Here is a 14632-nt window from a genome sequence, read left to right on the forward strand (position 1 = left end):
ACTACCCGCTCAATTATAAAGGATTCCATTTAAAAAGACGCTTTGCATGATTCCAGCGCCTTTTTATGACAAATAAAAATGCTTTTTACGTTTTATTACAAAAGTTTGAATTTAAATTGCCGCAAATATGGAGGATGTTACTCGAAAATTTCAGAAGTATTTCGAACAAATCTTGAAAATATCGTACACTAGTTTTGGCTGTATCAGTCTGAAAAAATTCTTATGTTATAGTCAATAAAACATGTGATATTTATCAAATAGCGTCTTTCTGTTTTAATGAAATCATGAAAAAGTATATATATAATTTACATTGTTGCGGTGACTTGTATTAAAATAGTTCATGAAATATTTCAAAACAAAAATAGATTTATGAAGCTGGCATTTAATGAATGTATGCTATAGTTTTATAAATAGGGGTGGTGAAGGATTATGTTTCAAAGCCGGTCCATTAGTTGGGCGGGCGGAGCGCCACGCTGGGCGGTCTAGCTGACGCATGCAATTATGTATGACAGAATATGTTAGCTCGTATTATGCGGATTTTAATATCTTTCAGTATCGTTTAAGTTGGATTAACTGAAACGTAAGGTCATTAGATTTTTCCAAGTAACATTATCCAAGGGGCTTAGTGCCAGCGACACGGTGCATTTACTTTATGCTAATAAGGTGTGCTTAGCTGAGCAGTCAGCAGTTTGTAGGAGTGGATAGCGAGCTGCACCTTATCGGAGCGAAGGACTCGGAGGGATGTTGGGAGGCGGCCGAGGGCGCGGGCGGCCCAGTGTTGGCCGCGCCGCCGACCCGGACGCACGTCACGCGTGTTCGCCGAGCGCGCACGACCCTCCGACAACACGCGCCTCTCAATTTCATTATCTGTCACACTGACTGACGTGGAACCACTGGTGAACTTTCGTGAATGGAATGACACTAGATCCGTTTGAGCGACACTGACCTGGTATGCTTATAAAAGTTTTCCTTTGGTGTGTAGCTGCAGCCGACAAAAGTTTTTCGGATCGGCTTCTGGTCGGAATCGCGATTGTCATGAAATTCAAATTAAGGGGCATCGTTTACTTTTGTCGGCTGTTTAATGACGAGACATATTACTTCGCTTTTGTCAGTAAAGCTACTGTTGTTGGTAATACGTAATTACACTTTAATAGTTTATGAATACTGAACGTTCAATTACAAAAACTTTTTAAACATCAAATTAACACGACATGATAATGACAACTGATGAAATTCTTAGACAAAGAGAACAGTAAACAAAATTCTAATAATTAAAGATGGCGCTGTAGAGTGTCATACTAAAAGACACAAAAACAATCTAACGTTTTTGGGTGAATTTCACGACTGTTTAAATGCGGCGTGTAGCGTTTCATTAGTGTCGCATATTTTTTTGTAATAAATAATCATTATTTAAATTAAACATTTATAAAATTAATATTTTACTTATTTATGTAATAGGATAATTAAATTGATACTGTGTATGGTACAATTTAATAAACACTAATGATAGCCCTCGGCGGCGATCAAAACGCTCGTGAAATTCACCCTTTTATGCAGCCACGGGGTATGCGATACCAACAAGCCGTTGAGGAACGTGACCGGGAACACGCTCAGATGAGAGAAAGAGTTAGAGAGGAACATAGTTTTTTTCAAAGTCAGTTAAGTTTTAAATGATGTCGCACGCGCGGCCGTCGTCGTTTAGATCTGCGCAGGTTAAAATTAGCGTCAAAGTTGACTGGTGCAACCCACTCATAACATTTGAACTCAATTCTTATGTTTATACCATGGAATTAGTAGGTATTCCGCGAAGTACTTATTAAATCCATGGTATATACAAATATTAAGTTTTTTACAAATGTCATTTTGACACAAGCTTATATTGTCGTCAGAAAGTTTACTACCTAACTAATGTTCATGTAGCAAACCGTAGAGGAGTCGTCGCGAGCCGATACTTGGTGGACCACTAGGCCAGGCATATCACAATAATGTATTATGATCCAAAGCTACACGGACATACAACATTTCAGCACAATCGATTTAAGGAAGATGTCATGAATGTGAATCTTTTATACAGTAGTTGAAGATCGTTTACTTCTCCATTTTATAATCACGTGTGAAAATATTTGCAATGGAACCGGTCGTGCATGCAGCCAAGACATTAAGATTGGTTACGCTTTCCCGCTTGACTTTCCACGGGATATTGCGATTTGTCATGAAAGGGCTCACTTCAGTCTTTTGAGGTTATTAGGTTATCATAAACGGCCCTTAAGAATTTTGTATTTCCCTCGCAAGTATACGTTTATTTCTTTTTAACAAATTGTTTGTTGTAAAATTTCGAACGTTGTGATGTTAAATTTGAAATTTTGTTGTTAGAAAATCTTCCGCATTTGATTTGTAGTTTTGAATGAATTATTGTATATTTATTATTTAGTAAGGAACTTCGATTGATAATTGTATCAAGTACTTATTAAATAAAGATATAGAATGTGGAAACAAAATGTGATAGCCATTATTTAGTCGGAGAGATCTCTGAATGTCGACACTAGTACCATAAGCCGACGTATTGGCACAAACTTAGCTCTAATTATTGATCTGAGTTGCAGCAAAGACACAAAAGAAAATAGTGAAATTTATGATATATGGGTGATGATTGGATAATTTTCTTTGGAATCTTCTTATTATTGTTACAAACATAAATTTTCAAATTTAAATGTATGTGCGTGCGTGAGTGAATATTTGTTCTCAAAATTTATTTACCCGATTTCAGTGATATTTTTATAGAACAAGCTAAATATATATATGACATGTACAAATAAGTTTAGGACGCAGTTAGTGTTTCAAAAATTGTAGCTTACAGCCCTTTTAGAGTACTTCCTAAGCGTATCCCCCTAAGCGTATTAGAGCTATTGACAGTTGACATTAAAAATGAAGCGTTTTCGAAGCTTTAACCCGAAATGAATATATAGTCTGGTGATAAGTAAGCAGGAAAACAGTTTGTTTCAGTCAATTAACGGTCTTGTTTTCTCAATTTTATCAATTTGAAATATATCTCAGGTATTTTATGTTAATTTTTTTTTTAAGTGCCTTAAATTCTCTATGGCAAATAATAACATTACAAAGAGACAAAAAAAATCTCGTAAGAACCTTTTATATGAATAGATAGACGTTAATGTTAAGGATAATTCGAAGTTACTAATTTGAATAGATTATATTATGTTCTTCGCCCTTTCATTACAAACTTTACTTGGGAATTGAATTAAGTAATTCATTTAAAACTTAAGTTTGACCTCTTTGCAAATACATCAATATTAATTATCATTTTTTTCTTTATTTGTTTTTATAAACCTGCGTAAGTAACTAGTGAAATTAATAAAATGAGAAAAGTGAAATTAGATTAATTTTAATGTTTTACACACCACTGTTAGGAAACGACCTTTTGAGATCCCCAAAAATGGATGAAAAATTACATTTGAAAATGTTTCTTATTTTGGTTTCTTGGTTACAAGTAAAAGTAATATTGTTGATGTTATTTAATCCGAATGTTCTGGGAAGGCACAAAGGAAAATGACCTTGTCGTGTAAAGTGAAAACCGGACATAAATAATATATAAACCATTTCCGAGTAAGACGATACTGTGAACAAATACAAGTATAATATAAATCCTACTTTTTGGCTATTGTACTAGAGTTCGGAATCGCATGATAGACTACTGTATAGATGACGTCACGGGTTTTGTTGTCATTTTCAGGCGCATACTTGATTGCGTACAGAAAATTGAAACAGTGTGCGCATGCTGTCCTTTGCGTTTTGCGTTTTGGAAATTAACTATGGTGTTATATTTTATTATTACCATAATTATAATTTTCTTGAATTCTGGAACTTACAAGGCCCAAATAAAAAAATAGCAATCAAGTTGTTAGATATTAATTGTTAGGTGCACTAAATTGTGATGTCACCGCAAAATCTGTTAATACGTAAACCAAATGCCAAAATTCCTCGGACTAATGGCGTCTCTTCGTGGACACAGATTAGATAAATAGTTACCTACGGTCCATGGAATGTGGGCTGAATATCAGTAGAGCCGGCTTTCCTGCGCCATTGAGCATTAGCTAGTATTTACGTTAAGATCTGCGCGCTCGCTTCCAATTATGTTGATAAAATCGTAGGTGTATATTTCGAGAATGGATTACAACTCATCTGTATATAATTTCAGGAAACCCTTTAAATAATATATATTTAAATAGAGAAATAAGTGTAAAAGGGAGATAGATAAATAAACTAAAATTAAGAGAGGTAAATTCGAGGATTAATCAGAATGCTTGCTTAGACGATTTTGGATGATCTCCGTGGCGTGGCGTGTGTCGTCACTACGTCCGTTCGCTATCGTGGTTATTGTGGTTTCTATTACCAGCGTGGGCAAGTATTAGTACTTATGATCACAGATCTTTGTCTGTGGTTGTGTCCATTTTCTGTATTTGTCGCGATGTCGCGCTTAGTGCTTATTGTTGGGCCTTAAGTGTTGTGCAGTAACCTGTATCTGCAATACAATAACACAATTTTACTCCAAGGATATCCTAGGACTCTATTAACGATAAAGGTTTGTTTGCCTAGTCAGTTTAAAAACAAAATCCTCGCTCGCTCAATTGAAATTAGATCAAGAAATAGCTAAAATATTTTTTTACATTGCCCAATTTAGGCCAACATCTGTTTACACAATAATCGCTGTCAAAATATACGTGATCATAATAAATCACCAAGATGCTCGTGTCGCAGCAGCCTGGTCTATGGTACATCGATACGAGGGTCTGAGTGTATCAATCATCTTCCATCAGGCCTGAGATCTGCCAGATTTATTGTGACGAGTAAGGACAATGATGCATTGATTATCGTTTAGGATCGATGGAGTATCATTTCTATTACAATCTATGCCAATCCGTGGTTTGACACAATCGATTTTGATTTCTTCATTGGTAGAGTTCCAACTAAGCTGAAATAAGTCTTTAGATCCATTATCATAACTTGCCTCTGAGCATCTTAACAATTTTGTCACTACATCACCTATTTTCACCAGTTGATAAAAACGTAGAACAAAAGTGTAAGTTAAAACAAAAGTGTAATAGTTATGAATAACTAATCATATTTTTCAAAAGGTATTTGGGACCCTGTTTGGGTTTGAAAGTTTAGGAATTATTGAACTATATTTAATATGTCCCTGGCTTGCCATGTTGTAGGAAAATCAGAATTTATTGATCTGTCAGTATTTGAAAGTTCTAAGGTTCTCAGGTACTTCCAATGTTAATAAAATCAATTTCTTTAGATTTAGCTAATTCTATAACATGTATAACGACGTTTGACGACGTCGGTAGCGCAGTGGTAAAGTTCTTGCCACTGAACTGAGAGGTCCCGGGTTCATTGTTTTTCTGATTGGCCCTTTGATGTTTATCTATATATGTATTTGTTATAAAAATAAAGTATCGTTGAGTTAGTATCCCATAACACAAGTCTCCAACTTACTTTAGGGCTAGCTTAATCTGTGTGATTTGTCCTGATATATTTATTGTTTATTTATTATAAGACCTACGTTTGTTAATTGACGTTTTTGGAGAAAAGGCCGAGGTGAAGTTTGTTGCGCCGCTTCTTCTTCACCTGCGCTTTGGAAGTCGGTAGTAGACATCCTATATTGAATTCAACATCTCACTTCGGCAAATCAGATCAACTTGAGATAAGAAATAATTGAGAATAGTAATAAAAATTATAGTAGTTAAAAATCCGTAATAGCGATGTAGCGAAAATGTAGTACGTTTCATTCCTGACTTTAAAAATAATAATTTAATTAATACGATAAGTTAAATAAGAAACATTTGCATTGTTTCTTGTTTAACATTGATAACACACAAATTTTATTCAAAAATAATAATGGTAGTTGAAGTTATATATCTATAGTTATAACAAATTAAACATGAAAATACTCTTTAAAGTATCATGTTTAAATCTCACATTCAACTGGTAACGATTATAAAGTTTGTAAAAGCTTTACGTTTATTTGCAAGTAACAAGCTCCGCAAATCGAAACTGTAGAATAAAGTTTATATGTCCAACAGGGAGGATACACGTGACTAGGTATGGCAATGTGGGCCTTCTGTAAAATATCACGTCGTGAAAACGCGCGTTCGACCAGGGAAAAGTGACATATCATGTTCTGTTGTATGTTGATGTAGGTGACTCGGCCAGATAAAGGTTTTTTTTCAGTAAAACCTAAAATGAGCAATTTTTATGTTCTGCTGTGATATTATCTTTTTATAATTTCAATTTATTTTATTCTCTCCATTTTCTAAAACGTCCGTTACAGACAAATTTAAAAAATATTTTTTTTGTTCGTAAGGATAAATATTCGAAGTGATCCTGAGTTTTTATTATGGTTTTTATCATGCTTACTGATGTAAGGAGTATCAGAAAACATTGATGATGTACCTATTCTCGTTTAAATTGTAATTTAAATAACAAAGGAAAAGAAGACGTATATGTGGAAACCTGGTGAAAAAGGTGCTAAACACGATATGCGATCCCCAATTAACGCGGAGAGCTCTTTCTGTTTTACCTGTGGAAATACATTAGCCGGTACTCACGTGGCTCCCCTGCCGGGAAAGGGTCACGTGACGATTACGATTTCAGCTAAATAAAAGCCTATTTATTTCACAGAACTAATTCAACAACAAATCAATTTTGTGTGTAGTAGTAACAGAGCAAGCTGCATTCCAATAATATCAGTCTACATTCTGTATATTCGATAGTCAAAACAAAGTGTATGAAAGTGATTTATCAATGTTCCTGTGATGCATACGGCTCGCCCACACTGGGCGGGGCTCCACTCCAGGCTTCAGTTATAGAAAGTGGTGTACTAGAACAATGTTCACGAATGAACAAAGTAACAACAAAACTGATGACCATTCAGAACTGAAGCTAAACTATCAAGCGTTTATTACAATAACAACAAAACCAAAACACCAAATTTGTATTTCCATGAATCTAAGCGATGCGTAAGTCTTTATAGGTGAACGGAAAATCTGGGATCAATTTGTGCGTATTTATTTTTGTCTGGTAAATGTTTGAACATCTTAGAATAGTTAAAAGATCAGTCAGTTTAGGGGATATTTAAAAAAAAACTTTATTGCTCAAATTTTCATAAATTATGTATAACCTACTCTACCATTCAACTATTGAACCAAATAGAGATAGCAAGGTGTTGCCATAAAGTGCAACTAAACAAAAGAAAAAAAAACTCAATTTAAAATAAGATAAAGTAATAAAATAATATGTATATAACGAATACATCGATAAATATTCATGTAGTAAGTGTAAAAAAACTAATTGCAAATGTGAAAGAAATCATACAATGCTAATCGTGAAGTTTAAAGGAATTTTATTTGAATTGACACGTACTCGTCTATATAAAATCTTTCTTCTATAGGAAAATTAGTGCAAAACAGATAATCAATTTCCTTATCCAATCAAGTCACGTTATATCGTATTGTAAATTAATAGTCATTATTCTTTCTTTACAATCTGAAAGGCAATTTAATAAATTTTTATGAATCGATGTTGTTGACAGGTTCTTTATTTCCTTGCCGCGGCCGAACACCTGCCCGGTGTTCATCATCAATCGCAGGGAATAATTTCCAAACGAAGCATCTATTCTCGTCGTGTGGGTAGTTTGTCAAGATCCTGGCGATAACACCCGTCTCGTCTACTTCGTGTTTTCGTAGACTCTATCTCCATTCAATAGACAGTAAAAATGTCCAAACTTTTCCAACACTGACAAAACAAAGTGTTTATTTGTAGTTTCTGGACAGATAACACTACTGTCGTACCACTACTGCAAAAGTTTCGGAATTACTTCTTTTATTAATATTCTGTACATTTCAAAGTAAGTGGTAGCTTATTACGACTAGAACTCCAAACTTCACAATCCCATAGAGACTTTTAACTGGAAAGTTTTCTAAAAGCTGGAACAAGTTTTAAGATTAGCAAGTTTATATTATTGAGATTGTTTAACAAGCATATAAAATGTTGTCTTATTTAATCTTACTACCATGACAGATGACAGAATAGATACTATTCAGTTTAGTGTCGTAATTAATTCTGTCATAACTATGACTATTGTTAACAGTTGTAGGAATTTAATGTTTGTTGGATCTGTGAATAATTATTTTGTTGGAAATCCAACGTCTGGGCTATCACGTTTCATTTCAAGCGATGCGGTGGTTAAAGTTTCGCATAGTTTCTATCAAGTGTGTGTAGTTTGATTGATAAGGGTTGGTGGGGCGGCGATACAGCGCGGTCACGTGCGGCGCTCTGCTAGACGCGCATGATTTTCAAATATCGTCTGAATCATGTTTTGCCTTATCTCAACATCTGCTTCTAAAAGTCAACAAAACATCTACCAAATATAAATAGCATAACGCATCACATGCTGGAATATGTGCATCAAATGCAGCTTGCATTTCCGCTTGGCGTAACTTTCAGCTCACCATCCAACATACAACTTTCTGTTAGACAGTTTTATATGATATGAGTACTTATATTTTAATGAGCTTAAATATTTTCTACAAGTATTAGTTTCACAGGAAATTTTATTCATATTTCATAAGGAAAATATAAGAAAACATTTAGTTAAAAATGTAGTTTCATGTTCATGTAATTTTTTGGATACGTCGCCAACAGTAATAAAAGCTGGCCATAGTCTTTAGTAATTCAATTATTCCATTGTAGCCATTAAAAATCCACTGGACAGAGCTGATCGCGGAAAGAAAGACAAAGCGCAAAACCTTTTCAGTGGCTTCATTCTGGTTTATTGTACAAAAGTTTCATTAGGGAAAAGTTGACGGATACTTGCGCCTTTATTGTTCAATTCATTTGTCTGCAGCGCAAACCGCTATGGTAAATAATGGAACCGCCCGCCGCCGCTGTTCTACCAGATTATTGTGCACCGAGTTTGTCTTGCTTCTCGTTAGGTATGACGACGGGACGCAAATTTGTTGTTGCAATGATATTGTTATCAGAGACAAGGGTATGTGTACTTTCAGAAACACGTTGTTACCATGTTCTAAGAACCACCAAGGCACCAGACGACTCGGTGTAAAATATATTTCAGATGAAAGTTAGACACTGTGCATATAAGCCGATTCGACATTTCGCTATTCTTTTAGGCTTTGCAGATTTTGTTGCACACAAACACAACACACTTAAAAAATAGACAAGACATTTTATACCTAGGTACTTTATTTCCAGTTATTATTAAAATGAATTAAACTGTGCGCACACACTGCGACTAGGAGTACTTTAATAAGAGAATGTCAAGGCAATTTGTACGTCAGTTTATTAATTTAATAAACGCAAACAATGGTTAATATTAAGGACCGGATGCCGGCGGGATGTCATTGCAGGACAACCCTAACAATAAACGGTAACGATGAATTGCTACGATGTTGGCGGTGTTTACATTAAAATCTATGTTAACATTATTGATCATAAAATGTATATGGTTTTATGATCGATAAGCATGATTGATATCTACCCACTACTAGATGTCAATCGAAGTTAATAATGTCGACGTTCTCTGGCGATATATGTAGTATAATTATATCTTACTAGTTGCGCCCTTTGGTTCTATGGCTGGTATGGATGGTAATGGTAAGATGGTACAATCCAATGACCCGTACACAGATGTGCAGAGTAAATAAATATATTTCTCAATAAATTAAAAACCTTATTTGTAAACCCTATTGTTTCATAAATAAAATGAAAGGGCTCTTATGAAGATCTCAAATATAGTTTTCGTTTTTATTACAAAATATTTTCTATATTATTTATAAAAAAGCGTCTTAAAAAAGACGAAAACGGATCGTAGAACTTTGAAAAAAATACAAAATATATTTAATTGCTTGTAGATTACAGGAAAACGTATACAAATTCTATAAATTGTATGGAACCATCTAGTTGCCAATCTTGTAAATCTTTCCAATTTTTACAATTTTACCCATTTACCTATGTCCGATTGAGCACATTTCATTTTTGGAGAATGTTCTTCATATGCATGGTTTACACGTCATGACGTGTTACTGTGTACTTAATTCATTTGCCATAGCACATGAATTAAGTAGATTTGTACTTATATGTACACTAATTTATCTAACATTAATAGTAACACAAAGTAGACATTTGAGTATCTATGTAAATCTTAATAAGTGAGCAGAAGCGGAAACCCTACATCCGCTTTTATGGCGTTATACCTTTTCATTGTGTTTTCCAAAACAGAATAAAACGCGAAGAATTCCCGGCTGGCTCCTGAACAATATAGTCCTGCAAATCACTTTTGACAAGCCGACATTAATTTTGTTTAATATTTATAACGAAATTGATGAAACAAAAATAGAAATGGCGGAAAAAGACATAAAAATAGAAGTATGCTTGCCTGCCTTACAATATAAATGATATTAAAATGTTGTATTGTTTGTCTAGGTCGTTTACGAAGGTTCGTTAGTCTAGTTAGTAGTATAGTAGCTAATGTCTACAATAAATTAAATGTAAATATTATCATGCATTTTGATTGATGATGATAGTTTTGATTTCTTTAAACAATGGATCTGTAGCCATTTATATTATCTGCATGATTTATAATTTTGTTACTTAGTTTATTATTTTAGGGTTCATTTTGAAAGTTATGTACCCGTCCGTAAATCAAATTACAACAAAATCCATCCTGTACATTTTTATTATTGTGTAAGAAATACGTATTGAGTTTCTTTTTACTTCGTAATTAAGTTTGTTAAATTAATAAAGACATCAAAACTTACGTACTTGCAGAAAACTCATAAAGTTTTCTGTTTGTATGAAAGGCTCGGGTCGTCTTAGCTTTGTAAATTCTTGGGGATCAAGGATTTATCGTGGAGGATTGATAAAGGATTTGGTTTGGTTAGTCTTTGGTATTTCGGACAAAAAATTTCCTAGCAACTTTAGATTGGTCATATTTTTACCTTTAACATACATTTTTTAGGTTCAGAAAATACTTTTTTTTAAATAAAAATATTTATTTTCTGTTTTATTTTCTACGAAAAAGTTAAGAAAACGGCAGGATGAAACAAAAATATGCTCGAGAGAACACGAAATTAAAAAATTTAATAAGAGACGCATTTAATATCAACTACATGTGCCATTGCTTTCAATTTTTCACTCTCACTTTGTGTTAGAAGTATTCATATATGATAAATTAAAAGTAGCAGGATGATCATTGCATTTTACTTCAACTTGTAACGCCACGCATTATGACCTCTTTAGTCATGTCGCGTGCGCGCTGGCATGATTTTTATTTCTTTCAGTCTAAATTCAAAATTTTAAATTATTGTTCCACTTGATATTTTGAAATCACATTTTGACTAATTCATTACCATAACGATATCGGCACGTACTACACGTACGCTGTAATAATAAAATATATATATATATAATAAAATATCTTAAATTATTTATAGACCCTTGAAGGGGTCTGTATTTTATTTATTAATTATATTATTATATAACTTTGCCTATTCCTACTCCAACCCTACCTGAGATTACCCTACCACCTAACAAACTTCAATCTATTTCAGTCTACATTTATGAATAATATACCTAATCAGACTATTTGATGATGAATATAATCGGATAACCTTCTCTAACTTGTCTTCAAAGACAAGTTGTTAAAGTTGCTACAAAGCCGTTAGAATACTACTTGCGACTTCTAACTTAGTACCTACCTAGTAAGTTATTTCTGAATACTTTATAATGGAATAACTTGTAGAATACGTTATGTTATCCATCTAAAAGATATTTTTTATCCGTGGAAATGTTATTAGGAGTTGTTATGTTATTTATATGAAACTCACATAGAGATTTTCTAATTTTTATGTTATTCACTCTTGATATATTTAATATGTAATAGGTATAGAAAAATGTTGTTAGGCATTTTATCTAAATCCTCTCACCATACTTTAACGAAAGTACTTATGAATTAGTACATATATAAATCATATATTTTAGTTGCTTCGTTTAGAGAAATGACATCAACTTATTGTTTCAGGTAATCGTCAGAAGTGATCATGTGCCGCGAATAACCGTGACATTTGCGTGTTTCCTGATTGCCAGCCATCATCGGGGCGCTCGATGACAGTCAATTACGAATAATAAAATACCTCTAATGTACATTTTTCCCAATAAACCGTTAGATTCTGACATTTACCGTCTAATATTAGTAGTGGAGTGAATTAGTCTGTATTAAGTTGCATTGAGTGACGTTACAATTAATTGTGTTCAACGGAAGTAGGTCGCGGCGGCGTCTTTTGAGGAGGTAAGGATCGATTGAGCAAATAAAATGAGTTCCATTTGGAAATAGTGTCCCCACAGGGAAAGCTGATGTAAAATATTTTAGAGCCAGAAATACCTTATTGAGGTCTTTACACAAGAAAAATAACTACATTTATCATCTTTCTTTTATATAGCTGTTAAGATTACATATTAAAATTTAGTCATTAATATAATCACAAGTAAGTAATATAAATCGAGGGTGAGTTTTTTATGATGAGGATGGAGAGTTAGTAATGGAACTTAAGAAAAAAAGTTTTTAACTATGTTTTATTTAATGTCCACACAATAGAATGAACAAATACATAATAGAATATTAATTATCTGCAACTTATAAAAAATATGTCCTATTGTCAATGTAAATCAGATCCTATATTTTTTATGATACGCATTTATCATACTCATCTTTTTTAAAAAAATATTAGTATCTAATATGGTTCTCAGTTCACTATAACGAAAATACCGTAAGTATACCATATTTTTATGATTAAATTCAAAAACCGACACGCTCAAATTTTATCTAGGTGTATTCACAAGAGGCTTACATTGTGAATTTCTGAGTTATAATGTCGCACTGAGAAAATGTTATGCGACTGTGAATTTGTCAGAAGGATATTTTCGGTACCTATATTTTTTGAACAATTTGTTTTTCTTTGCAAAAAAATTGATATTTGTTAAATGGTTAGCATTCACATGGTGTATCTAACCATGTGAATGTTAACCATGTCAAACAAACTGTTTTTAGAATATGAAAACTTTATATCTAAGTTATACCAATAATACTTATTATTTTATTAATTCAATGTACATGAGGTGATGGATTTCATAAATACTACTCGAAGAATATTGAAGCATGCTTGCTAGTAAAGTAGACTAAAAACAAGGCAATTATATTTTATTCTTCAACGTTTCAGGCAGATACGCTACAATTACGAAGCCGGTAATTTGACTGATATATTTCATACCGGCACTGTTAGCGCATGATTGAAAATAATTTATTCATATCATGTCACATAATAAAACCTGTTATTAGCGGGAATTAAAGCTGGTAATTACATGTTTAGTGTAGAGTCACCGTTATTATTTGTGCGTAATATTAATCGTATGTACTGTATGTAATTTTTTAATCGCTTTTGCTCATTTTCATTATTCGTATCGATATATGAATACGAACAGTTAACGAATTCGAATACAGTTTTTATTAAAAATATATACTATTGTTGATATAAGATTTTATATTTTTAATAGAAACTGTAAAAAATAACGACATAAATTAATAAGCTCCTCATTCGAGTGTCAACGCTTGTATTCAGCTGTAGCTCGTAGCTCAAAGTAAATTGGCGTACGTTTGTATAGAATACCAGTACATTGCAACTGTTGAAGGCTTTATTCACTGTCCACACGCGGCTCTGCCCGTACAAAATATAAATTGTGCGCTCGAAATTACCTCCATGCTATATGACACAGAACAGAAAAAGCTTGTGCGCCATATGCGCCCTTGTTTCGCTTTATTTTCAACAATTTGATAATAGTTGCATTATTTTACGAAACTATAGTAGAAACTGTGACATTATCGGATATTTGCATGGATATTATGGCTTGTATTGTCACTATTAAAACATTTTAGTTCAAACCGTTTTGTGTGTGTATTTTGCTCTGGTGTTACAAGCGTCTGGTGTTATAGGCTGTGGTGACCACTTACTATCAGGTGTGTTGCATGCCTGTTTGATTGCTTGGTAGTATACCTGATTCCCTTTTTGCATACCTTTTTATCTGTGTTAATCAATTAAGCCGTGTCTAATAAAATTTGTATTATACAGATATCTTTTATGAATTTGTATTTTTACATATAATTCAGTAAAGTATGTAATAAAATTTACCAATACGTATTGAAAACAAAATGTATTTTGTTCACCATTTTACAATGAAAAATACGGGTCACTCATGTACATTAACGATGTACAATCGATTAGTTACGATCGTATTAGGATATTAAATTCAAGTCTACTACGTATTATATGTCTAATTTTAAGTTTAGAATTAGACATATAATTAAAATTGACAGACTAGCAGCTACCACTCGCACTGCCAAACATTTACAAATCGGCTTTTGCAAGCTTAAGTAGAACTTATAATCTTTATTTATCTTTTGTTTCCTTGGATCCTCTATCTTTTACATTTTAATTCTACAAAAGAACGCACGAACGCTCTTTGGGACAAGCCTTTGCGCATGACT

General features: G+C 33.2%; 1 protein-coding gene across 2 annotated transcripts in view; it reads left to right on the top strand.

The window, feature by feature from the left end:
- The first annotated feature begins 795 nt into the window (after window positions 1-795).
- Ten-a (Tenascin accessory) overlaps window positions 796-14632 on the top strand; it is a 273620-nt gene continuing 259783 nt past the window's right edge. For both annotated transcript variants that reach the window (XM_053744516.2, XM_053744517.2), the window contains exons 1-2: window positions 796-949; window positions 12116-12382. The gene's annotated coding sequence lies outside the window, so the exon portion shown is untranslated. The remainder of the gene's footprint in view (window positions 950-12115; window positions 12383-14632) is intronic.

This window comes from Plodia interpunctella, chromosome 4, assembly GCF_027563975.2.
Source record: "Plodia interpunctella isolate USDA-ARS_2022_Savannah chromosome 4, ilPloInte3.2, whole genome shotgun sequence".
Classification (NCBI taxonomy): Eukaryota; Metazoa; Arthropoda; class Insecta; order Lepidoptera; family Pyralidae; genus Plodia; species Plodia interpunctella.